At 37.7% G+C, this 24,585-nt stretch overlaps 2 protein-coding genes across 9 annotated transcripts in view; one reads left to right on the top strand and one right to left on the bottom strand.

Annotated features, from left to right (window-relative positions):
* CAB39L (calcium binding protein 39 like) overlaps positions 1–22,414 on the bottom strand; it is a 128,569-nt gene extending 106,155 nt beyond the window's left edge. For 3 of the 7 annotated variants that reach the window (XM_043578689.1, XM_043578671.1, XM_043578725.1), the window contains exons 1-3: positions 22,312–22,414; positions 12,049–12,197; positions 11,120–11,193 (exon numbers count right to left, since the gene is read on the bottom strand). The gene's annotated coding sequence lies outside the window, so the exon portion shown is untranslated. Of the gene's footprint in view, positions 1–11,119; positions 11,194–12,048; positions 12,198–21,865; positions 22,165–22,311 lie in introns of those variants that run through there. The other 4 variants (XM_043578697.1, XM_043578679.1, XM_043578716.1 and 1 more) reach the window with 4 other exon arrangements.
* A 59-nt stretch (positions 22,415–22,473) lies between these two features.
* Positions 22,474–24,585, top strand: part of LOC122482025 (histone-lysine N-methyltransferase SETDB2-like) — a 90,115-nt gene continuing 88,003 nt past the window's right edge. For both annotated transcript variants that reach the window (XM_043578464.1, XM_043578460.1), the window contains exons 1-2: positions 22,474–23,150; positions 24,323–24,418. The gene's annotated coding sequence lies outside the window, so the exon portion shown is untranslated. The remainder of the gene's footprint in view (positions 23,151–24,322; positions 24,419–24,585) is intronic.

Genomic DNA, 24,585 nt, shown 5'->3' with positions numbered 1-24,585 from the left:
AAGCAAATGATACGTGAATGACAGTAATAAAATGAAGAAACAAGTTTGAGCCAAATTATGGAGAAGCTTTAAGAGTAGGGTAATGAGTTCAACTGTTAATTTCTGGACAAAAGGCAACCATAATGTGATCAAAACTCTATGTCACGATTATGAATTTGGTGGTGTATAAGAACCAAAAGGGCAGAGAAGAGAAACAGTAGGTGATGAAATTAAATGACAGGGAAGGTTACTCAGCAGGGGAATGAGAGGACTATGTGAGTATCAGAGGAAATAGACTTGGCAACTGAATAAATGTCAAATGGTAATTAAGAAAACACTCAAGATAACAATGAGTTTCCTTGTTTTCTACCTGAAAGAATAGGCTGGTAATATCTCAAAAGAAATAAGGATCAGAGGAGGAAAATTTTTTTTACAAAATAACCAATGCTTGATATGTAAAAGTTTAAAGTGCCAGCAAGACTTCTGGATATATGCCTGTGGGCACTTGAACATACAGAAATAGAACTTGGGAGAGAAAACAGAACCAGAGCAATACACCTGAGAGTCACTCATTCTGCCAATGGAGTACAAGAAAAAAAGAGCCAAAAACAAAAACAAAACTTTAGAGAACACTGGGGCGCCTGGGTGGCCCTGCTGGTTAAGCATCCGACTCCTGATATCAGCTCAGGTCTTGATCTCAGGGTTCAAGCCCCACATTGGGCTCTGCGCTGGGTGCAAAGCCTACTTTAAACAAAAAACAAAAAACAAAAAACTTTAGGAAGCACCTACATGTAAAGATACAAAAAGTACAATGCTAGGTATAAAATATCTTTTTCTGTTAAGTGGAGGTGGGGCAGGATGGTCACAAGCCATCCTGCCACTATACTGTTCTTCCAGCCCCAGGAAGAACAGTATAGAAAGTACTATACTGTACTTTCTAATCATACTGTTTCCCTCATTAAATTTCAAAAAATTTTTTTTTAATTTTTTTTTCAACGTTTATTTATTTTTGGGACAGAGAGAGACAGAGCATGAATGGGCGAGGGGCAGAGAGAGAGGGAGACACAGAATCGCAAACAGGCTCCAGGCTCCGAGCCATCAGCCCAGAGCCCGACGCGGGGCTCGAACTCACAGACTGCGAGATCGTGACCTGGCTGAAGTCGGACGCTTAACCGACTGCGCCACCCAGGCGCCCCATCAAAAAAAATTTTTTTTTTTGTCTTTCATAATTCTTATTTGCCTCTTATGTTATTTCCAGGGGTATAGCTGTACTTAATATGGAGAAATGGATTTTATATCATCTTTTCTGGACTGGAAGCCTTGAACTTGCTTTTTAAAACTTGCTTTTTAAAACAGGGCATACTTGGGGGCACCTGGGTGGCTTAGTCGGTTAAACGTCCGACTTTAGCTCAGGTCATGATCTCGCTGCTTGTGAGTTCAAGCCCCATGTAGGGCTCTGTGCTAACAGATTGGAGCCTGGAACATACTTCAGATTTTGCTTCTGTCTCTCTCTGCCCTTCCCCTACTCATGCTCTGACTCTCTCTCTCTCTCTCTCTCTCTCTCTCTCAAATATAAAAAATAAAACATATAAAAATTAAAACAGTGAATATTTTTCTTTTATAAGTTAAAATCACTATGAAAAATAAACATATAATAAAAAAAAAGAAGAGAACTTCAAAAATGTGAAGCATTCAACAGTACGATGCTATAGAGCATTCATATTCCCCTAAAATCCTAAAGACATAGGCTGATAGAGACATCAAAGCCAGGCTGGGACCACCATAGCATACTGCAGCATAAAGCAGGCAGAGGACAGTCTTCCAGGGAAACTGGTCATCTGATCCAGGTAGCATGGCCCAACTACCCTGCCTAGAAGACTGGATGAGAGGCAGAAGTCTTAGTAGTGCCTGACACACAACAGTCAAGGACAAAATCAGGAATATATGAGGTTAAGGATTGAAGGCACAAGCACATAATACTGTTTCCAGGTGTTTGGTGAAGAATGGAAGGAGAACTTGAAGGTCTAAAGAAAGGGGGTTTTGTTTGCCTTTTTTTTTTTCTTACTTTGAATTCTCAGTAGATTGAGTGGGACAGATATGAGGAAGATGCAGGAGAGGAGGGGGACAGTCAATGGGATGAAATTCTTGAGCTCACAATGAAAGAAAGGATCAAAAATGTAAGTGAAAAGTTTAATATCCAAGAAGAATGACACATATTTTTCTAAAATAGGAAGGAAAGATAACGTTTGAATAAAGAAACTGTCATGGTAAAGAGGAATGAAGTTAGGGAGCACACATTTACTTTAATTTTCTCAGAAAAGGACTCAAGTTCATCTGAAGAGAATGAGGTGGAATAATAGAATGTGCCTTTGAGCAGAGTAAAAATTGATCTTATAAAAAAACATATCTAGTAAGAATAAAAGCTAAAGGTTATAATTCATGTACACCAAACTCTAAGTTTAATAGTTACAAGTCCTCTTCTTTCCAAAAAATATAACCACACTAAGTGAAATACATGCTATGATTTTCTTCCAATTTCCCAATTTAGGGAATAACAAAGGATGAGGTAAGAAAGAATTGATGAAATCCTAAGATACAATAGATAACTAGCATCATAAGCAATAAAAATGGGCTTAGCGCTATAACCAGTTAAATGGTAATAATTCTCATATCTTCCTGCCCTTCTTTGCTGATCTATTTTTTTCCATAGTTGGTACTTCTGTGAAAAGTTCTTATTTGAATTAGTTAAAAACACAATATACCTTTACCATAAGAGAACAACTCCCATCCAATTGAGAACTGACACACATTCTCTTTTTATAAGGCATATCATCTCCCAATTTTCCAAACTTTTACAAACTCACTTTTCTACAAATTACTGAAATCAGAACTACACAAAAATGTTACGTTGGAAAATCACATTATTACTGTTACAAATCTTTCAAAGTACAATTTGTGAGCTGGTGCTCACAAGAAGAAAAACAGGCTCCAAAAAGAACACAGAAAAGACAAAGAAAGAAGTAGCCTGGGTAAAGTAACAGAAAATCTTGAACAAGACATTTAATTTTCAGATTCAAACATGGCCATTTATTGCAAACAAACACAGCATTTGTGGTAAAACATATTCAGGTAATGTACTGGAACAGGAAAATATCTATAGAATTAGTTCAGTAATTCTAGTTGGATTCCATTACCATAACTGAAGACTTATAAAACATGATTTAGAGTAGGAAAAATTATTATAATCTATTAATAACTATAAAAGAAGAATATGGTTAAGAAATGCAAACACAAAATTGCATCTTGTTTTACGAAACAAACTAGTGTACTTTTCTTTCTTTATTGACTCTTTTAAAATGTATCTTTCATTTTGCATTTCGATTTCAAAATAAATGCTCCCTGTAGAAAAAAAACCTTTTTATTTTACATGCTTCTCTATTGCTTGAAGATCTCCTGTCTTCCTTTTCTCTAATTCCACTCTACAAAGTTAACCACTGTTAACAGTTTAGTTCTGTTCTTTGATTTTTTTCCCAGACATAATCTGTTTAAGTATATATACAGTTTTAAAAAAATGGTATCATACCATATATTCTGCTTTGTAAGTTATTTTTGTTTCTTAATAGTAGATCCTGGTTTCTTTACATGTCAGATTTAGTAAAAAGACTTCATTCCTTTCAAGAAGCTACATGATATTTTTTTTAGGTTTATTTATTTATTTTAAGAGAGAAAGAACAAGCAGGGGAGGGGCAGAGAGAGAAGGGGACAGAAGATTCGAAGTGGGCCCTGTGCTGACAGCAGAGAGCCCAATGTGGGGCTTGAATTCATGAACTGTGAGATCATGACCTGAGCTGAAGCTGGATGTTCAATGGGCTGAGCCATCCAGGCATCCCTACATGGCATTTCTTAATATTCGTGCACCACAATTTATTTAACCATTTCTCCATATGCAGACAGTCAGGTTGATGCTGTTTCCTTTTTTACCTTTCCTATTTTATAATTTTTTTTTTTTTTTTTTTGAGAGAGAGAACAAGTGACACATGAGTGGTAGAGGGAGAGCAAGAGAATCTTAAACAGGCTTGATGCAGGGCTTGATCTTACAACTGTGAGATCAGGACCTGAGCTGAAATCAAGAGTAGGACGCTTAACCAACTGAGCCACCCAGGTGTCCGCTTATAATGTTTTTTAAATTTGTTCAGGGATAATGTAAGCATGAATTAGGATTAAAAACTCATGGTGCTAGTTGTCCTTTGAAAGAAGCTATAAAATGATCATCTAATAGTAATAAACTTTTTTTCCTAAATAAAGATCTTGGCTTTTCATAGCTGATAAACACAAACAAAAGTTGTCACATTTTCTTTTTCTTTTTATTTTTTTAATTTTTTTAACGTTTATTTATTTTTGAGACAGAGACAGAGCATGAACAGGGGAGGAGCAGAGAGAGAGGGAGACACAGAATCTGAAACAGGCTCCAGGCTCTGAGCTGTCAGCACAGAGCCCGACGCGGGGCTCGAACTCACAGACCGTGAGATCATGACCTGAGCCGAAGTCGGACGCTTAACCGACCAAGCCACCCAGGCGCCCCAAAAGTTGTCACATTTTCAATACAATGTTATCAGTAAGTCTAAGGACTTAGACACACAACTGGTTTTCAAACTAACTACACATTATAGCCTAATCCTCCACTACTTGATTAAATTTAACAACTCTTTATTGGTATTTTTATAAGCCTACTGTAGTACCAAGTTCTCTAAAGAATTCAAAAGAAGTCTGTGACAAAGGACCTGCCTTCAAGGAGCTTACAATTTGGGGGGAAGGGGGTGGCGAAACATAGTCATCTGTATGAAATAATTGCACCAAAATATAAAGACTAAAGAAAATGTAAAAGGAAGAGGAAATAATCAAGGGACCAAGAATCATAGGATAAAATATAGATCATACCTAGTGAGAAAAGGTAAAGAGTTAATGCAAGAAATGGGAATTTAGAGGCACTTTGAAAAATTACTAGGATTTGGATAGTAAGATAGAAAGGAGGCAGGCGCCTGGGTGCCTCAGTCCATTGAGCGTGTGACTCTTGATTTCAGCTCAGGTCATGATCTCAGTTTTGAGAGTTCAAGCCCCATTGTCAGCTCAGGGCCTGCTTGAGATTCTTCTTCCCTCTGCCCCTCCCCAGCTCACACTTTCTCTCTCAAAATAAAGAAATAAACTTAAAAAAAATAAAAAGGAGGGGGGAGATATTTCCAGCAAGGGGAAATGTTTTAGCAAAAACCTGAAGACTGGAATGAAAGAAGAAATAAAAGGAAAAGGGAAAGAGAGCTAGGAAAGAGAGAGAGAGAAAAAAAAAAACATGGCTAAGAGGGAAACATAGGGAGGGGGCGCCTGGGTGGCTCAGTCAGTTAAGCTTCTGACTTTAGTTCAAGTCATGATATTGGTGAGCAGGGAAGGTTGTTGGTTTTTTAGGTGCATACATTTGTTGTCAGGAAGAAACCTGTAGAGAGGTAAAACTGAAATACCCTAATGAGAAAAAAAGCCAGTGGTAAGGGAAAAAGTGAAGATAAATAGGCATTTAGAGAGATCCTCTCGATGGTAGAGGAAACCCAGATATTAGCTGTTCTCCGCACACTTGGTCAAACATGTTTTGGCCCCATATCCAGGTACACCAAGGATTTCCTGATTTTCAGAAGTTTTTATTTGTGGGGTCAGGGTTAGAGTCACTGTTACATAACACACAGTATTTCATATAGAAAGTCCCATCTAATATCTCTCCAGAGTTCTTATTCCCTTCTTGCTGGATTTTCCCTGTGCCCTTCAAATTTTTATTTTCATTATTTCCGTCCCAGGGTCTACTTCCAAATCTATATACATAACTCATCCTAGACACCAACAAAACAGTCACTTCCAATTGACAGGACACACTTAAGGCAATTTAACAATCATCTTCTGACAGTTGTTAAGCCCCTTGTGGACTCAACATTCATCACAAATGAATTATCAAGGCATTTCTTCCAAACAAATCCAGTGTTTTCTACAAAAGCCATTCTTATGCCAACTACTGAAAGATTGACGGTTTCTCCATTTCAATACAGAATCAAAAATGTAGGAGGAAAAATACATTCAGGATATCTTCCAAAAAAATTCTACAAATCACTGGTCTGAAAAGGCTAAAATGACTACCCCTGAGAGCAAAGGAGCCTAGAAAAAATGAGCATCTGACATTTGCAGCTTCAATCACGGGAAGAAGGCATGAAAATATGAGGTTTGGTATGACTTTGGATAGACCATCAATAGTCTGCCACAAAAGTTAAGTAAAAAGCACAATAAAGATACATAAATTAGTGATTACAACTATACTTTTTGAGTTTATATTCCTAAATTCCAGAAATTAAATGGCTTACCTCAAAGTATTTGCAAAGTTGTTTTTAAGTGGATACAAATTTAAACAACCTCTAAATATTTAACACTCATCATTATTTATATAGCATTTTATAATATCAAAGAGTGTTCATATATATGTTCTCTATAAAAGCCTTGAAAAGAACATAAAGGAAATATGATTCTAGTAGCTCCACTTTAAAGATAAGAAATATAAAGTGAATGGTTTTACTATAGCAGATTCAGATAAGGAAATTGAAACTGAAAGTTAAAATCTTGACTTAGGGCGCCTGGGTAGACTCAGTTGTTAAGCATCTGACTTCGGCTCAGGTCAGGTCATGATCTCACAGTTGGTGAGTTCAAGCTCCACATTGGCTGAGCACCAGTCGGAGTCCACCTCTGTGAGCTCCAGTCCCACTTTCGGTGACAGCACGAGCCCCCCCCCCCCAGTGAGCCCCGCTTCTCACTAGCTCGCTCTCTCTCTCTCTCTCTCCCTCCCTCCCTCCCTCCCTCTCTCTCCCTCCCTTCCTCCCTCCCTCCCTCTCTCTCCCTCTCTCTCTCTCTCCCTGGCTCTCTGCCCCCCCCCCCCGTGGGACTCTCTCTCTCTGCTCCTCGTTTGTATGCATCCTCTCTAAATAAGTAAGTAAGTAAGTAAGTAAATAAATAAATAAATAAATAAATAAATAAATAAATAGCAAGCTTGACTTAGATGCCAACTTGTCAGTGGTATCAGCGGGGTTCAAATCCTACCGCATTTTTACTAATACCCGCTATTTGGTTTGGTACAGCATTACGTTTGAAACAACATTTGGTTAATTGTGATTTCAAAATTACTGTAATTTTGATCTTTTATACTTAAAAACATCTCACCAGAAGAGCTTATTTTGTGAAGATATGTGCACCACAAAAGAGATTTTCTGAATAAATGAGTTTATGAATAGTTTTAATTCATTTCTGGCTAACTCCCACAATCAAGAATCATCAAGAATTTTGACATAAATACTGGTTTAAAAGTTATTTTTAATAACCATTCCTCTGACAACAAAAAAGGAATTCTTTGCCTCCCACAAAGTTCTTTATTTAGACTTTTTATTTTCATTGTTGTTCATTAATTCTAGGTTCATATCTGCTCAATATTGCTAATCATACATTCTTATAAAATGATATCCTCACAACTCTTCATATTTTGGATATATTTTGTCTTTTTTCTTTTCATAGCAAATACACGGAATTTAGCCTGTGATATCACACAACTGCTAAGTGGGCTGAATGTTTTTGCTGGGTGACTGGCAGGACTGAATGGTGCTGATATTGTCTAACAAATATTGTTTTTTTCATTTTCCATTTATAATAGTTATCACTCAATAATTCCCTTAGTTATAGCCGCCTCCTTTAGAGCATTGCTTGATGTTAGTCTGCCTTGGCTCCACACCCTGTTAACTATCCTATTCTTTCATGATCCTCTTAGTACCACAAACCAGCTAGCATTTCTAGCAACAAATGCTAGCAGAAATCTAACGGTTTGGACTCCTCTGGGTTTCTAGAAGCTTCTTTGAGACACTTGTGAGAATTCTTTGTAGTTGAGGAATGACTGAAAGCCAATCAGGTTCTCCAGTAAAGGAGAGGAAAAATAACTTAAATGCCAATCATTTCCCTCATTTCTCTGGCATACTTTTCTTTCTTCATAGCACATGGGTCTGTTCTTATGAACACATCTCCTCTCTCTTTCTTTTGTCTTTTCCTGTGTTAAGAAGAGTACAGAGGTATTCCTGTTATTTCTGACTGGAGCTGCTATATTTGACTTTGTTGATGCCACACCTGAGTGTCAGAGGTTCCATTTCACACTGAGAGACAGGGGAAGTTTTGGAAAGTGCTCTCAAGTCACTGGTGTCTGCTGGGGAGAAAGGAGAGAGAAGCCCCATGGCCACAAGGTCTGGCCCAGCTCTGGGAGCCGAGACCTATGGGGAGCAGGTGGCCCAGTGTCTATTTTGTCTTATATCTTAAAATGTACTTTCTTTCTCAGCTACTTAGCAAATTAGATGCAAATGGTATTTCTAAGATAGCAACATCCTTGATTCAATTAAGGGGAAAGAGAGCCTTGGATATTTCATTAAAAAAATCATTTTGACAAATTTTTCCTACCCAAATTAATTCTGTTTCTGTTGATAAAACAGGGATAAAAAGAATATTTTTAATGTTCCTTGTAACCTTTCATGTTTTCTTTCTGGAACTTTTGATTAGATCACCTTACAATCTTTCGTTTTCTATAACTTTTTTCTCTGTGTATGGTCTTCCATGCAGTTTCTTTCTAACTGTGCCTCATATGCTGATTTACCGTACCATTTAATCTTTAAATTATGTTATTATACTGTTCATTTCTGATATTCTTTTAAGTTTATTTATTTTGAGAGTGAGCAGTGGAGGGGGCAGAGAGACAGAGGGAGACAGAGAATCCCAAGCAGGCTCTGCATTGTCAGCACAGAGCCCAACGTGGGGCATAAGCCCACGAACCGTGAGTCATGGCCTGAGCTGAAAACAAGAATCGGGCACCTGGGCACCTGGGTGGCTCAGTTGGTTGGGTGTCCAACTTCAGCTCAGGTCATGATCTCAGAGCTTGTGAGTTCAATCCCCTGGAGCCTTCTTCGGATTGTGTGTGTGTGTGTGTGTGTGTGTGTGTGTGTCTCTACCCTCCTCTGCTCATGCTCTATCTCTCCCTGTCTCAAAAATAAACATAAAAAAATTTTTTTTAAAGAGTCAGGAGCCTAACCGATTGAACCACCCAGGTGCCCTTCATTTCAGATATTCTAATTGGCTCTTATTTTAACATGCCTGGTCACTTTTAAATTCTGTTACTCTTTAGGGCACCTGGGTGGCTCAGTCGGTTAAGCGTCCAACTTCGGCCCAGGTCATGATCTCACAGTTCGTGAGTTTGAGCCCCGCATCAGGCTCTGTGCCGGAGCCCGCTTCGGATTCTGTGTCTCCTTCTCTCTCTGTCCCTCCCCCACTCATGCTGTCTCTCTCTCCTTCAAAAATAAACATTAAAAAAAATTTTTTTAATTCTATTACTCTTTATGTTTTAGCATCCCTCCTTTATGTATTAAATATTAAATATTTATTTTATGTATTGGGTATTTCTTTTTTGAGGGAGCACGCACATGCAAGAGAGGCAGAGGGGGAGAGAGAATCTTTAAAAAAATTTTTTAAATGTTTATTTTTGAGAGACAGACAGACAGAGAATGAGTGGCGCAGGAGCAGAGAGAGAGGGAGACACAGAATCTGAGGCAGGCTCCAGGCTCTGAGCTGTCAGCACAGAGCCTGACATGGGGCTCAAACTCACGAATGGTGAGATCATGACCTGAGCCGAGGTCGGATGCTTAACCGACAGAGCTACCCAGGCGCCCAAGACAGAATCTTAAGCAAGCTCCATGTTCAGTTTCTCATGACTGTGAAATCATGACCTGAGTGAAAATCAAGAGTCAGATGTTTAACTGACTGAGTCACCCAAGTGCCCCTTGGATATTCCTAATAGGAAAAACCTGTGTAGATTTGTTTTGGTTGTTTGTGGTTTCTGCTCTTTGCTCATGGAATTTTGATTTTCTCCCTTCATGTTTTGTGATTTTAAAAAATGTGTAAGACTGGGGCGCGTGGGTGGCTCAGTCAGTTGGGCGTCCAACTTCAGCTCAGGTCACGATCTCGCAGTCCATGAGTTGGAGCCCCATGTCGGGCTCTGGGCTGATGGCTCAGAGCCTGGAGCCTGCTTCCGATTCTGTGTCTCCCTCTCTCTCTGCCCCTCCCCCATTCATGCTCTGTCTCTCTCTGTCTCAAAACTAAACTTAAAAAAAAAAATGTGTAACAGCTTATTTGTTAGAATTTTAATAATGATACTCTCACAAACAAATGTTTGTCAAGAACATTTATAACTCCCTCTGTGGAAGATTTTTAGTTGTTTCTGTCAGGTACTGAAAAGTGTTAGAGACCAAGGTCCATTTCAAATTAAAATTCTCCATTTGTGGGAGACTGTGAAAATAAGTATTTGGGGACCATGAAAATACTATAAATTAAGGCCTCAAATCCAAGTGAATGTGAGCCGGTAACCAGGAAGTAGTAGGAGAGATTTGATTTTATTTTTTCAAAGTTTATTTATTTTATTTTAGTAATCTCTACACCCACCGTGGGGCTTGAACTCACAACCCTAAGATCAAGAGTTGCATGCTCTACCAACTGAGCCGGCCAGGTGCCCCAGTAGGAGAGATTTTAACTCCACCCAGAGCTCTATGCCTCTCCAAGATGGTGTCTGATCAGGCCCCCTACACTCTACAGAACCCAAGGAATTTTTCCCTGTCCCCATCCCTCACCATACACAACTTTCTATACTAACAGGAATCCATGCATATCCCCAAAGTATTCAGTGACTTCAGCACTTGCTTACCTCACAGGATGTACTTCTTCTGTTTCAAGCCACAAAAAGTTTCCCTTATTTTCTTATAGGTTCATCCACTCATAATGAAGGTTTTTTAAATATTAAATCTAGTGTTTTTCATCTTTGGTGGGGGGGGCCGAATTCAAGAACTCTTGTCTATCATGCTGCCAGAAAGGGAAATCTATTTAATATTTCTGTAATTGCTTTGTAAAATTTAAATTAGAATATTATATATATATATGTGTGTATATATATATATATTCCTGTATAGTTTTATTTTAGTGTGTTACTGTAATCTTCAAGTATGTGAAGAACATTTATACTCTTGACTGAGTCATTATATTAGCTTACCTTAGAAGTTGTATATCATCTGCAAATCGGTTTCAACTTTCTGTCTTCACCAAAGTCACTGATCAACACAGCTTCTGACAAAAAGAAAAGCTTCAAAATTAATTTTTAAACTTTTTTAGCAAATCCAATATATTTTCTTACTGTTATCAGGTATATAGAATTACAAATTAAATTTCCACCATAATCATATATAGATAAACCAATTAAAACAGGAAAATCCCTCTACCCCAATTACTTCAAGTGCCAGAACTTTTAGAAAGTAGCATTGAACTAAGTGAAAATATTTTATCATTAGGGGAAACCAGTAGTGGTATGAGGGGGTGGCTTAGAGAAGGGGAGCCCTAGCACCCCCAAAATATATCCATTAGCCCTCATCTTCCACAGGAAACATAACTTACTTAAGCTAGTATCTCAAAGGCCAGTTTTTAGAAATGTTTTTATTTATTTATTTTGAGAGAGAATGCACACATGTGCATACAAGTGGGGGGAGGGGCAGACAAAAAGGAGAGAGAGAAATCCTAAGCAGGCTCCATGCCTGCAGGGTCCAGCACAGAGACTGACACTGGTCTCAATCTCACGACCACGAGATCATGACCTGAGCCAAAATCAAGAGTCAGACGCTTAACTGAGTGAGTCACCCAGTTGCCCCTAGAGGCCAATTTTTATAAAAAGGCTGTGCAAAGCTTAAAAGAGCTTTTAAATATCACAAAAAGAAGCTTTGAAGGGTTTTTTGCTTTTAACAGCATCATGAAAATCCATGCCTACTAGAGTTTTTCTTTCCTACTTCCCACACTTTTTTTTAGTTTGCATCTTTTATTAATTTCAGTCATTGATGGCAACTTTCACAAAATTTTTATCTTCGACATCAATATAAGGATATATGTGTAAGTGTGTTTACATTTCCCCATCAGAAATAAGAGAAAACTTACACTTCTCTCCTTTAGTGCATTGCTCTTGCATGAAGAACATATAAACCACTGACTTAGGGTCTGCATATTAATGTATTTTCTGAGCAGCAACTACTGGTTTAAATAGAACATTTAGCTCCTGATGTTCTTTCTTCTCAATATTTGAAATCCTGCAATAATGTAGTAGAAAAAGCACAGGCTTTGGAATCACATTGATCTGGGTTTAAATCTCAACCTCCCACTCTGTAACTGTCTAATCTGAAGCAAATTACGTAACCTCTCTGAACCTTTTAGGGATAAAATATCATGATTCTCCATAGGTATATGCAAGAGTCAAATGATATATATATAGTGTCTGATATATATACAGTGTCATATAACATGTACTCTGTTATGTAGCTGTCCTGTGTTTTTTTTGTATTTCGCTTCCATTTTGCTCAATCTGTCAAAGAAATTTTGAGACTACATTTTCTTAATTTATAGCCTTAACGAACTTCTGTGGTTTTGTTCAACAATGATCAATATTTTACATCTATTTTGCCCAATAATATACATAAAATACTTTAAAAATAACAATATAACAATAATAATGCTAAATCTAGGTCCTAAAATCACTAGAAATTGTTCCTTTTCTTGTATGGTTATGACACCAAAATGCTATACAGTTATGTAAATTTATTTCCATTCCTTCTTAAATTTTTCTTTTAGTTCTTCTTTTTTTCTTAATGTTTATTTTTGAGAGACAGAGAGAGAGAGACAGAGAGATGGGGGGGGAGGGGCAGAGAGAGGGAGACAGAATCCAAACCAGACTCCAGGCTCTGAGCTGATAGCACAGAACCGGACTCAGGGCTCGCTCACAAGCCATGAAATCATGACCTTAGCTGAAGTCAGACACTTACCAACTGACCCATCCAGGTGCCTTCAGTTCTACTTTTTTAATTTAATTTTTGAATATGTAAACATACATGATTCAAAGGTCAAAACTATATAAATAAGTAACAGAGAAATCTCTCGTCCGCTGTTGGCACCTTTCACATTCCCTCCTTCTACCTATAGATTATATATTGTTTCATGCCTTTGGGGTTTTTTCTACTTCATAATATATTCTGCAGATCATTCAATGTTGGTACATGTAGACTTTCTACACTCTCTTTTATGACTTCTGGAGAAAACAGCAACTTGGAAGGGGAATGGAGATTATTCCACTATTGAATGTACTTTAGTTACCTAGTCCCCTATTAACAGGCATTTTGGTTGTTTCTAATCTTTTGCTAATACAAGTAATGCTGCTGTGAGTAACTTCATACAAATGCCAGTTTATATGTTATGTCACTGTGTCTTTAGAACAGATTCCTAGAAGTTAGGTGCCCGGGTCAAAAAGTAAATGCACGTGTAATTTAGTATACATATACTATATGTATATTATACACACGGGTTGGATACTGCCAAATTCCCTCCCAAGATTTGTGCTTTTGTATCCCTACCAGCAATTCATCAAAGTGCCTGTTTCCCCACAATCCACAGAACATATTATATAACTTTGGATTTTGGTGAGAAAGGCTTCAGTGTAGCTATAATTTTTAGTATAGCTTTGGGGGGGGGGGGGAGACACACGAGCAGGGGAGGGGCAGAGAGAGAGGGAGAGAGAGAACCTTAAGCAGGATCCAAGCTCGGAGAGGACCCAGACCTGGGGCTTGAGCATGAGATCATGACCTGAGTTGAAATCAAGAGTCAGACGCTTAACCAACTAAGCCACCCAGGCACCCCTTAGTATAGCTTTTATTTATATTTCTCTTAGTATGACTGAAGTTAAATATCTTTTGTGTGTTTGTCAGATGCATTTCTTTTTCTGTGACCTCTCGTATCTTCGGCCCAATTTTCTATTGGGTTGCCAGTCATTTGCTCTGACTTCTAGGTTATTAGAAGAGATTAGCTAGGAGATCAGCTCTTTGTGATGTAAATTCAGTTATTTCTTCCTACCTTGTCACTGGTCTTTTTACGTTGCTTATGATACTTTTCATCATGTAACTTTTTTTAGTGTATGGAATTTATCATGGTTTTCACTTTTTCTGGGATGGAGTCATAGTTATAAAATCCCCGACTTACAATTTCATAGACTTTAACAATCTGTGCCTGTTCTGCTTTGTATGTTGCTCTTGAGAAATTTGTTCCTAATGTCTTCTGTCTACCTGGAAGCCGAGAGGAATTTTTCACTACTTGAATGTCCAATAGTTTTACTAGGATATGCCTTGGAGTTGACCATTCTAGATCAATTTTTTCAGTACACAATGAGCCTTTTCAATTTGAGTCTTCTGTTCATTCCAGAATGTTTTCATGGATTGAAATTTAAATATTAGTTCTGCTATTGCTCTCCTCTTCCTAAGAACTCTAATTTTTACATATTGTCTGTATCATTTGCTCTTTCTCTTTCTTCATTTAATTTTCCTTCTTCTGGCTATCTTCAAGTCTTTCCTCAATACCTCTTACATTCAGGAACTCTATTCTCCCTTAGGTATCTTGGACTTTAGCTTCATTTTAAAAGATGATTTTTCTTCATTTTATTTCCTCAGTTCAGCAAATTTCACATCAGCAAAGTTCACTTTTCACATCTTCCTCTTTTTGTCCATTTGTTTTGGGATTCTGAATTTGTATTTGAACTTTATCTCTGCAAATGCTTATCCGTGGATATTTAATTCAGGTAGGAGTATTGTGCTATGGTTTTCTTTAGCTCTTATAGTTGAATATTTTGGGAGAGACTTTTCATCAGCTGAAATATTCTGACTCAAAATTTATGTTTTCTACTTATAATAACTTTATATGGATGTTATGTGCCAGTATCTTTTCATTTTGAAATGTTCTAATTTTCCTAAACCAGATTAACAATAGCATATAGACAGGAGTGAGGGATTTAGAAAGATTACTAGATTTTCTAGTTCAACAGCACCTTCTGTTGGTTTGATAAAGTACAGTTTTTTAAATCAATGATTCCTTTTTGGGTGAGAGTGGTTGATGTATCTTCTTTTTCATCAAGATCCCTAATTTCTACTATCTTTTCTTACTCTTACCACCAGGTCTCCACGTATATAGTGTCCCTTCCAACTCTCCTCTTATCTCAAAAGCAATACCTTTCTCAGACTGCCTCTTTGGTCCCATGAGCTTTCAAGTCCCTTCCTTTTATCTAACAGGTCTCAAATTTGTTAGTATTTCCTTCCTTAGGGTAGGGCTTTCACTTTCTGGAGTTATTTTATCTGCATTCTACTGATTCTAGATCTTGCTTCCTTTTCCTGTTCTCAGCAGTGTCAACCTCATTTGCCACTTCAGCATGGGTGCCAGAGCTCACTCTGCTGCATTTCAGCATTTACTTCCGTACATACCCATAATTTGAAATTAGTTAGGCAAGAATGGTGGTGGTTTTATTTGCTCTCTTTATAGATCTGTATGGTTTTTAAAGAATGTATGGTGAGATCTGGATTTAGAAAGTTACCATAGTCCTACAGACACCTTTAGTCATGTGTTATTTTTTATTTTAAAAGTTATCTTCCAGTTCTATTGCATGTGATCAAAAGTTTGACTTTTTGGGGCGGGGGGGGACTGAGGTTTTCTTTGTGGTCTAATATAGCATATTTTTTTAAACTGTCTCCTGTGCACTTGAAAAGATGTATTCTCCATTAGTGGACTCAAACTTTGATATAAATCTAGGAGATTTACCCTACAATATACTTAGTGGTACTAGAAAGGTGTGTGAAAGTCCTCTATTAGCAGATTTCTAATTCTCCTCACATCCCTTATAGTTCATACTTCATAAAAGCTGTTGATGTATTATTTGATAAATAGGCATTTTAAAAAAAATCTTAATTGTGAATGTAGCCCTTAACTTGGACAATATCCTTTATTTTAATGCTTTTTGAATTAAATCCTGCCTTGTCTGATACCAAGATGAAAACCCTGTTTTAAAATTTGCATTTATCTGATGTATCTTTGGTCTTCCCTTGATTATTGTTTTTTAAATTCTTCATTTATTAATTCCCTTTATTATTAATAACTTGTATAGCTCTACCTTTTGTATACACAAATCCGAAAACCTTTTTCATTAACTTGAGCCCATATAACTAATACATCTGATATTTTTGGTGTTATTGGTAACTTTTCATGTTTTATACATTTTGAGTATCTGTACATACAAATACTTAGAGAAAATGTGTGCATTTTAGTTTTTAGCCATTATATGGAATATGTAATGGCGTCTCATTATGATTTTAATTTGCATTTCCCCAAGGACTCTTCTATGCTTTTCTCAAGAAAAGTGAAATGAAACCTAAAATCACTTCTCTGCAGATATTTATAACAGTTGTATTTGTAATCACTAAACACTGGAAATAACCCAGATGTCTCTTAATTGGGGAATGGGTTTTTTAAAACTGCAGTAGTACATCCTTGCAATGTAATACAGAAACAAACCTCTTCCTAGTGCAGGATAACATAAATACACAGGGAAACTGACTATGCTATAAATACATACTGTTATAAGAAAAAAAAAACATAAAAATGAGCCATATAACATTACATTAAGGAAAAGATGACACCCTTGAAAGAACCCAACAAATCAGAAATAAAAAGAACTCAGAAATGAGATGACTTCAACCTAGAAGTGAGATTGCCAGGTCTCATAATAAAGGCATGTTTGATTTTCTAAAAACTGCCAAACTGTCTTCCAAATGACTGGTATTTGCAGTCCCACCAGCAAGATTTGAATCCTGTTGCCTTGCATCCTTGCCAGCACTTGCTATTTTTTTTCCTTCCTTCCTTTTTTTTTTTTTTTTTTTTTTTGGCCATTCTATATAGGCTGCATAGTGGTATCTCATTTCATTTCCTCAATTACTATTCTATACTTTTCTCACTTAACACAAAATGGTGACCTTTCTCCAACATCATTAAGTACCCTGTATCATTAAACACCTTTTGAAAATACTTTTAACAAGCTGAAATATAGTCTACCATGATGAATGTGTAATAATTTATAAAACCATTCTTCTACCATTAGTTATTCCTTACCTCCAGTTATTCCCAAATACAGTTACACTGTGTTTGTAAAGCTTTGACCCCATCTCCATTTCCATAGAAGTTTCCTTACAAAGGGTCAGAGTATATATAGTTTTGTCTCAATGCGTTCTGACAAACTGCTTGTTAAATTTTTTTAAAGTTTGTTTATTTGAGAGAGAGGGTGAGTAGGGGAGGGGCAGAGAGAGAGGGAGAGAGAGACTCCCAACCAGACTCTGCACTGTCAGCACATAGCCAGATATGGGGTTCGAACTCAAACTGCAAGATCATGACCTGAGCAGAAACCAAGAGTCGGACACTTAACTGAGCCACCCAGGTGCCCTACAAATTGCTTATGTAAAGATTTATTTCCCTAATTACAAGTTAAATATTTTTCACGTAAGCCATCTGTGCTTGTTATTTTGTGATCATGAGTTCATGTCCTTTGCTCCTTTTGTCAGGGTATTGATGTTCTTATTTGTTGATTTGTAAGAGACCAGTACATCCTCCAAAGGTATAGATTCTACTTTACATGTAAAGCAAGCTAGGCCCACCATGGACCTTCCCATCCAATTTTTTATCCTATTTGAAATATGAAATATACTTCAAATGAGCAAACATGCATCCAATACCAACTGCATGCAAACTTGTTCATGACTCAGGAACAAGTCTTGCTTTCCAAGGAATTATTTTGTTTGTCACAGCGTGTGAGAAACAAGGTAATATAAAACATGCTTAAATGAAGACTTTGAGTACAGGGCAAGAAGAGGTTGTGACTAAATTAAACCTGTCTATATTCCAAAGAGGAAGTTGAGCTAGGCATCCATTGCTTTCAAAGGTTAATTGAAGGCAGTGAGAACCGTTTTTACAGAGAAAAGGAAAGTATAAAGTAGTCCCCAAGTCTGCAAGTGATAGTTGAGGATCACAAGCTACACACCTTATTCCTCCCAAATCTAATTGTAGGAACCAAACAGAATCATCAAAAGTTCATGACATTCTCACTGAATTTGTTACTTAAAAATTTGTGACAATATAGCTTTTTAAAAATTAGAGGATAAAATCCTATTCCAACCCCCATGTGCAAATATTCTGTGTTTCCTACCATTATACCTTTCAGCCTTTTAACCTAAGCATGTGGCATAAAAATGGCAGGAAGTGAAGCAGCCATCTTGATCCACAAGATGGAGCTGAAGGATGAAGTGGCAGAGCAACAGGTCAGAAGGATCTTGGAGACTCCCCACAATTTTTTGCAGCAAAGCAACCTAATTAGCTCATCTTTTTAGATATGAAAGAAATTTGTAATTTTTTAAAATAAAATAACTTTATTAAAAAACTTGGGGGCCACAATTATTTTTTAGGTTGTCACAGTACATACATATAGAATGTCACAAACATACATCTTAACTAATACAAATTCCAAGTTGAGAAGTGAAGGCTTTGTCAAAAATACAGTGGCATATAAAATGTTAAGAAAAAGAAGACCTATGGTAGGCAGTGGCAATGAAAGTAGAAAAAAGAGGAAAGTGATTTTGGAGGTTGAAGCTACAGATTGTAGAGTTGGGCAAAGGGGAGAGGGAAGAATTTGAAGTTTTATTTATTTATTTTTTTAATGTTTATGTGGGGGGCGGGGGGGACAGAGACAGAGGAGACACAGAATCCAAAGCAGGCTCTAGGCTCTGAGCTGTCAGCACAGAGCCCGACGTGGGGCTTGAACCCACAAACTGTGAGATCATGACCTGAGCCAAAGTCGGACACTTAACTGACTGAGCCACCCAGGTGCCCCAAGAATTTGAAGTTTTAAATCTGATCCACTCAGAAGATAACTACACCCTTAATCAAGATAGGAAACATAAAAGATGTTGAGTTGCATACAAGTTGAGTAGATCTAGCTGTCCAAAACTCTATGAGAAATGAGTGCTAAGAGCTTAAAAGAACAGAATTTGACATAGAATTATGGCTTATCTGCACAAAAATTATAGTTTTTTATTTATTTTTATTTTTTTACATTTATTTATTTTTGAGAGACAGAGACAGAGCCCAAGTGGGGGAGGGACAGAGAGAGAGGGAGACACAGAATCCGAAGCAGGCTCCAGGCTCTGAGCCATCAGCAAAGAGCCTGACACAGGGCTCGAACTCACAAACCGTGGGATCGTGACCTGAGCTGAAGTTGGGTGCTCAACCGACTGAGCCACCCAGGTGCCCCCACAAAAATTATACTTTAAACAGCAAAAACAAATGAGATTATTACAAAGGGAGAAGTCATAGTAAAGGCAAAATTATAGTTTTTCAATTTCTTTTAAAAAAGGCTAAATATATAATACTTCAAATATTTCCTTTTAAAAAGAAACATTTTCTCTTTAAATGAAATAATCTGAATGTCCCACATGTTTTATCTCACAAGCATTTTTTGTAGTTAACGGTCATCCTCATGACTCAGGCATTCAATCATTTCATTGATTAACAGAACACCACAAACTTCAATGGTGATTTTGATCTTCATACGGTTTTAAATCATTTTTTATTTTTAGTCACATTTATCCCCATAATGAACCATTTTGTTAAAGACTAGAAAAGTGATGGCAAAATGCACCAATTAATGAGGAATATAGAAATATTTCTGAAAATTAATCTCAAAATGTTCCCCCAAAGTAACATTTGTATGATCAAAATTACTGCAAAGCATAAAAAGGTATTTCAAGTAGTACTTCAAAAATAATTTTAAACAGAAATGACTTACATGCAAATTTGGTTTTTAAGTTAATGAGGTGGAAAAATCTATCATATTTTAAATGTTATTTTTATTTAAAAGTGCTTACACCCCAAAAACTTCACTAATAAAATCATTTAGATTTCTAAAATATCAAATGCAATAACTCCAAACAGGTTGAGAGCAGTTTTTATTGATTTTTTATGAAGATAAGTAGATTTACTCTATATTCTGCCACAAAATACCATATTCATTTCAAAGGTGTTACTACATTTTTTCTAATTAAACAGCATGCATCAATTGATAATGGGGAAAAAATCTACACTTGTATATATATATATATATATATATATATATATATAAAATGAGATTGCAATGAAAATCCTTTTTTAAAAAAAATTTTAATGTTTATTTATTATTGAGAGAGAGACAGAGCATGCCCATGGGAGAGGCAGAAAGAGGGGGAGACACAGAATCCGAAGCAAGCTCCAGGCTCTGAGCTGTCAGCACAGAGCCCAACGTAGGGCTGGAACTCACAAACTGCAAGATATGACCTGAGCCGAAGGCAGACGACTGAGCCACCCAGGCGCCCCGAAAAATAATCCTTAACATACCAATGGAAGTTAAATCACTTGTACTTAAAATCACTTAGCATTGTTCATGCAAAAGTACTATTTAAAAAAATCTGTAAGGATCTTCAAATTATACATTATGAAATTTAGAGAACTGTATTCTTCAAAGAAAAATCTCATACTTATCTAGTTCATTATTTAAAAATTACAGAACATATCAAGCAATAAAGTAAACTTACAGGTGCAGTATTTTGACTTTAAGCAGTGGTAAAAAGAAACTAGAAATTCTTAAGCAGAAGAGATCTAAAGCACTGGTAAGTTTGGTATTCATTTACTGAAACTGCTTTCAAAAAAAATGGCAAATAGAGCATTATTACTTAAGGGCTCATCTTCATTTCTAAATTTCTCTGTATTAAGATTTCATAAAAAGACCTCACAAAAAAGGATTATGAACCTCTCCATAACATTATTTGTATGCATAAACTGGAAGCAACAAATAAATTTAGTTCAGAGAACTGACAATCAAGTATTCTAGAAAGCAGGTTAAAAAATTATTTTTCAGTTAGGCTAAAAAGAAATGTATGTCCACACCTTCCAATTACTGCATTATTTTATTTATTCATTCAACAATTATACTTCTGAACATATACCAGATGCTATTACATGAGAATGCTATACAAAAATTTCGGCAAACCAGTACTGAGCTGCCATTACGTGCTCGTTATGTTTTTTAGCCACTGATCTTTCTTAGCTACTTTATGATAGCTGGTATTAACAAGTACCTTAGCCATCAACTCAACACTAAATTATTGAACTCTTGAAACTTAGGCTTCTTAAGATTTAAAAAGCAAGCCTTAAAAAGAAAATTAGTTTTTAATCATTCCATTGTTTTACTGCTGTTGACTAGGTTGAGTCATCAGTTAACCTTGGGTAACTGGAAAACTAAACCCAAGGCAGTAAGGCAAGTATCTCTGCTTTGGTCTAATGCATGTCAAAACTTCTCATCAAAAATATTAGCCTTTTATCGGCTAGGTTTTCAGATCTGATAAATTTTCCTCCAAAATGAAAGCTAATGCGTGCTTTCTACTTCGATTAAAAAACAAACAAACAAAAAAAGATCAGGAAAAGGAGGTAATTCTTTTCTTCCTCCCACCCCATAAAGAGCTCAGAAGGTGCTTTTCCTTGCAAACGCCTCCTTGTCCCTGACAAAGCAACCAAGCAAGTCAAGGCAGACCAAGAAATTCCTAAAGCTTCAACAGATCGTAACCAGCGAAACAAAGATTTGCCAAAGTTCTTCCTTCACTTCCCCTGTTTCTGCAAAGACCACCACTTTCTAGATTTAAAAAAAGACCACTGCAGGAATGCTGGCTGCATACCAATATATAAAACTGCCCAAACGCAGAACTAGACGCCTACTATTACCAAAGGATGGCCTTAGTCAGAGGGTAACTAATGACAAGAGCCAACACTTTAGCAGTCACTCCCTCGCAAACGACAGACAATAAAGATGTCTCTTGCTAACCTGAGGATAGTGGTGAGGCATCTCCCTCTTTCCCCTTCTATTAATAACCAGCCTTCTTCCTTTCTGAATCAATCCATCAGACAACCTCCTTAGGAGAGTTGATGGTCAGTCTTCCGAGACAAAGATTATGGGTGTAGCTCTCTGGCACCCAAGGAATCAGTGTTAAGGCAGCAGAGCCCTCACAATGACGAAGAAACCAAAGCTTGGGATCTCCCCCGCCCCACCAGAACCACCATTCATCACTCTCTCTAGCCAGGGCTGAGACTCAGCCCAAGAAAACCTCTCCATTTCAGGTAAGTGAGGAAGGCACCAGGTGTATTCCCTCCGACCCCTCTTCGCCTCCATTGCTCCCTCAGGACCCCTCCACACCTGGAGCCGCTAAGTAAGTTTCCAACCTCCAAGAAGCCCAGTCCTAGCCACACACAAGATGGCAGCGGAACACCTACCGGAGGAAACAGCTGCGCCACCACTCCAACGATGCTGGCCTCTCGACTGCAGATATCCCCATTGGCCCAGCCAGAGAGCGCGAGACAAGCCGAGAGCGCTGACAGCCAATCAGGAGGCGGCGCGATTCGGCGCCGCCGCGCTGCCGGCGATAAGCGCGCGGATCCTCAGAGGTGTGGACCCAGTAGGGTGTCCAACCAATGGGCTCCTAGCCGAGTAGGGGGAGCTTTCGGTGAACGACTCCTCCCTTTTAGGATTAGCGTTAGGAAGGCCTGGACGAAAGAGATTGGGCGGTCCTCCTTCCCCGCCTGAGGCGAGGCGGGACAGTTGTTGCAGAGGTGAGGTCTAGTAAATGGTGAAGTACTTCCTGGCCTGGGAGCATCTGGGGTCGTGGGATTTGGTGGCGTGGAGTCGGAGAAGAGCCCGACCCGCGGGGAAACCCAGCCTCGCCAACGGAGCGGGCCCAGAGCAGCCTTCAGGTCTGGCGGGCGGAATAAAGCAGTGGAGCCAGTGGAGCCGAGGCACGGCCTTGGGTGGCCCCCTGACAGCTCCTTTGGCCTGAGACCTGGGAACGCGGCGGAACCCTCGGCCGAGTGGACCCCAGCCCTTGCAACCTCCTTTTTTCTTTTACCCACCTGCGGTCCCAGGCTGTAGAAGGGACCGCGGGCATTTTGAGTTCTCAACCCCCATTTCAGCTTCTGTCTCCGAGTGCACACCTTAATGTGAGGTGACTCCTAAGCAGCTGGGAACCAGAGGCTGTAAAAGGGACTGCAGAAAAATGGACTGCAGTATAAAATCCAGAAGCAGAATATGAAGGTTTAACCACTGACCCATTTCACAGGTAAGACTTACATGAGCCCTAAATAAGTAGAAATCATTTGTCCAAGATCACGTAATTGAGATCAGATCCTAAAGGCACCTGACTCTCATCAACCACAACCCAATAAGTAATTACCCATTAAGTAAAATAAGGAACAGTGGCTAATGAACTGTGCTCCTCATTATGTGGAAACCTGCAGTGAGTTCTGTATGAGGCAAAGAGGTAACTTCCAAAAGGTAGAGTGGAATAATCAAAAAAAAAACAAAAAACCAGGCTCTGAAATCATCCTGCCTGGCTCCTTATTTTTTGTCGCTGTCACCGTATGACACACTTTAGCATCCTCTTCAAAAACGTGCATGCTGGTTTTCTCTCCTGATTGTTACGCAGATTATTAAGTCAAGTATGTAGAAGTGTGCCTGACACATGGTTTATACTCAATAAACTTTATTACTGTCATCATAATTAAGAAATGAGAAATAGAGAAGAAATGGTCACAGTTTCATAAACAGCCTGTTTTTCAAAACCAAGGCAACCATAAGTTGAAGCGAAATAGAGTGATTTAACTTTTCTTCTTTATGTTTTATATTTTGCAAATTTTGTTCACTAAACATGCTTTACTGTTCAGTAATTTTTAGAATTTCACAGGGTATGAACAACAGCGGTGAGAGCTTTTCTTTAAAAAACTATTAGTCTGCTTGTGTACTGTAGGTGGAAATAGGAGTTGGTAGAACCTTTTTAGAGAGCAGTTTGGCAGTGTGCTCCAAAAGCCTGTAAAACGGACTTTTATACTTAAGTTTTACATTAAGTACACTATTAACATTCTCCTTTTGCAAAATTAGAACCTTACAGATAGCACAATCCCTGAGTTTCCCTTCACTACCCCATACTAAACACTTTGGTGCAGAACCTTCAAGTCTTTTTTTTTTTTTTTACTTAATATTCTCTATACGTTCATGTATGCATTTGTAGTTTTTCAAAAATGGTGATAGTGGCATACTCTATCATTTTGTAGCTTTATTCATTTGACAGTGTTTTTGAAGTCTATACACGTTATTTATAGCTTATAATTTATGCCTCATTTTTTATGCATGCTGGGTAGTGTTTTAGTGTATGGCTGAATTGTTCTGTTAATGTAAAATATTTATTTTTGTCTCTTACTGGTTTTTTATATTAAGTCATATCTTGTTTGATAGGTACTATATAGCACATTTTATTTGCCATTCTCTTTTTGATGGACATTGGTTGTTCCCAGTTTTTGACCTTATAGACAATGCTGCAGGGAAATCCTGGTATGTATTATCTTGTGTACATGTGCTATTTCTCAAGGATATATACCTAAAAGTGGGATTGCTTGGTTTTAAGTTATGAACATTTTTAATTTTAATTGGTCTTGACAAATTTGTCTTCAAAATACCTCTACTAATTTACACATCCCAAAAAAAGGTTTTGAAAGTTC

Source organism: Prionailurus bengalensis, chromosome A1 (genome assembly GCF_016509475.1).
Source record: "Prionailurus bengalensis isolate Pbe53 chromosome A1, Fcat_Pben_1.1_paternal_pri, whole genome shotgun sequence".
NCBI lineage: Eukaryota > Metazoa > Chordata > Mammalia > Carnivora > Felidae > Prionailurus > Prionailurus bengalensis.
The sequence above is the reverse complement of the archived record's forward strand: the minus strand, read 5'-3'. Positions and strand labels throughout refer to the sequence as shown.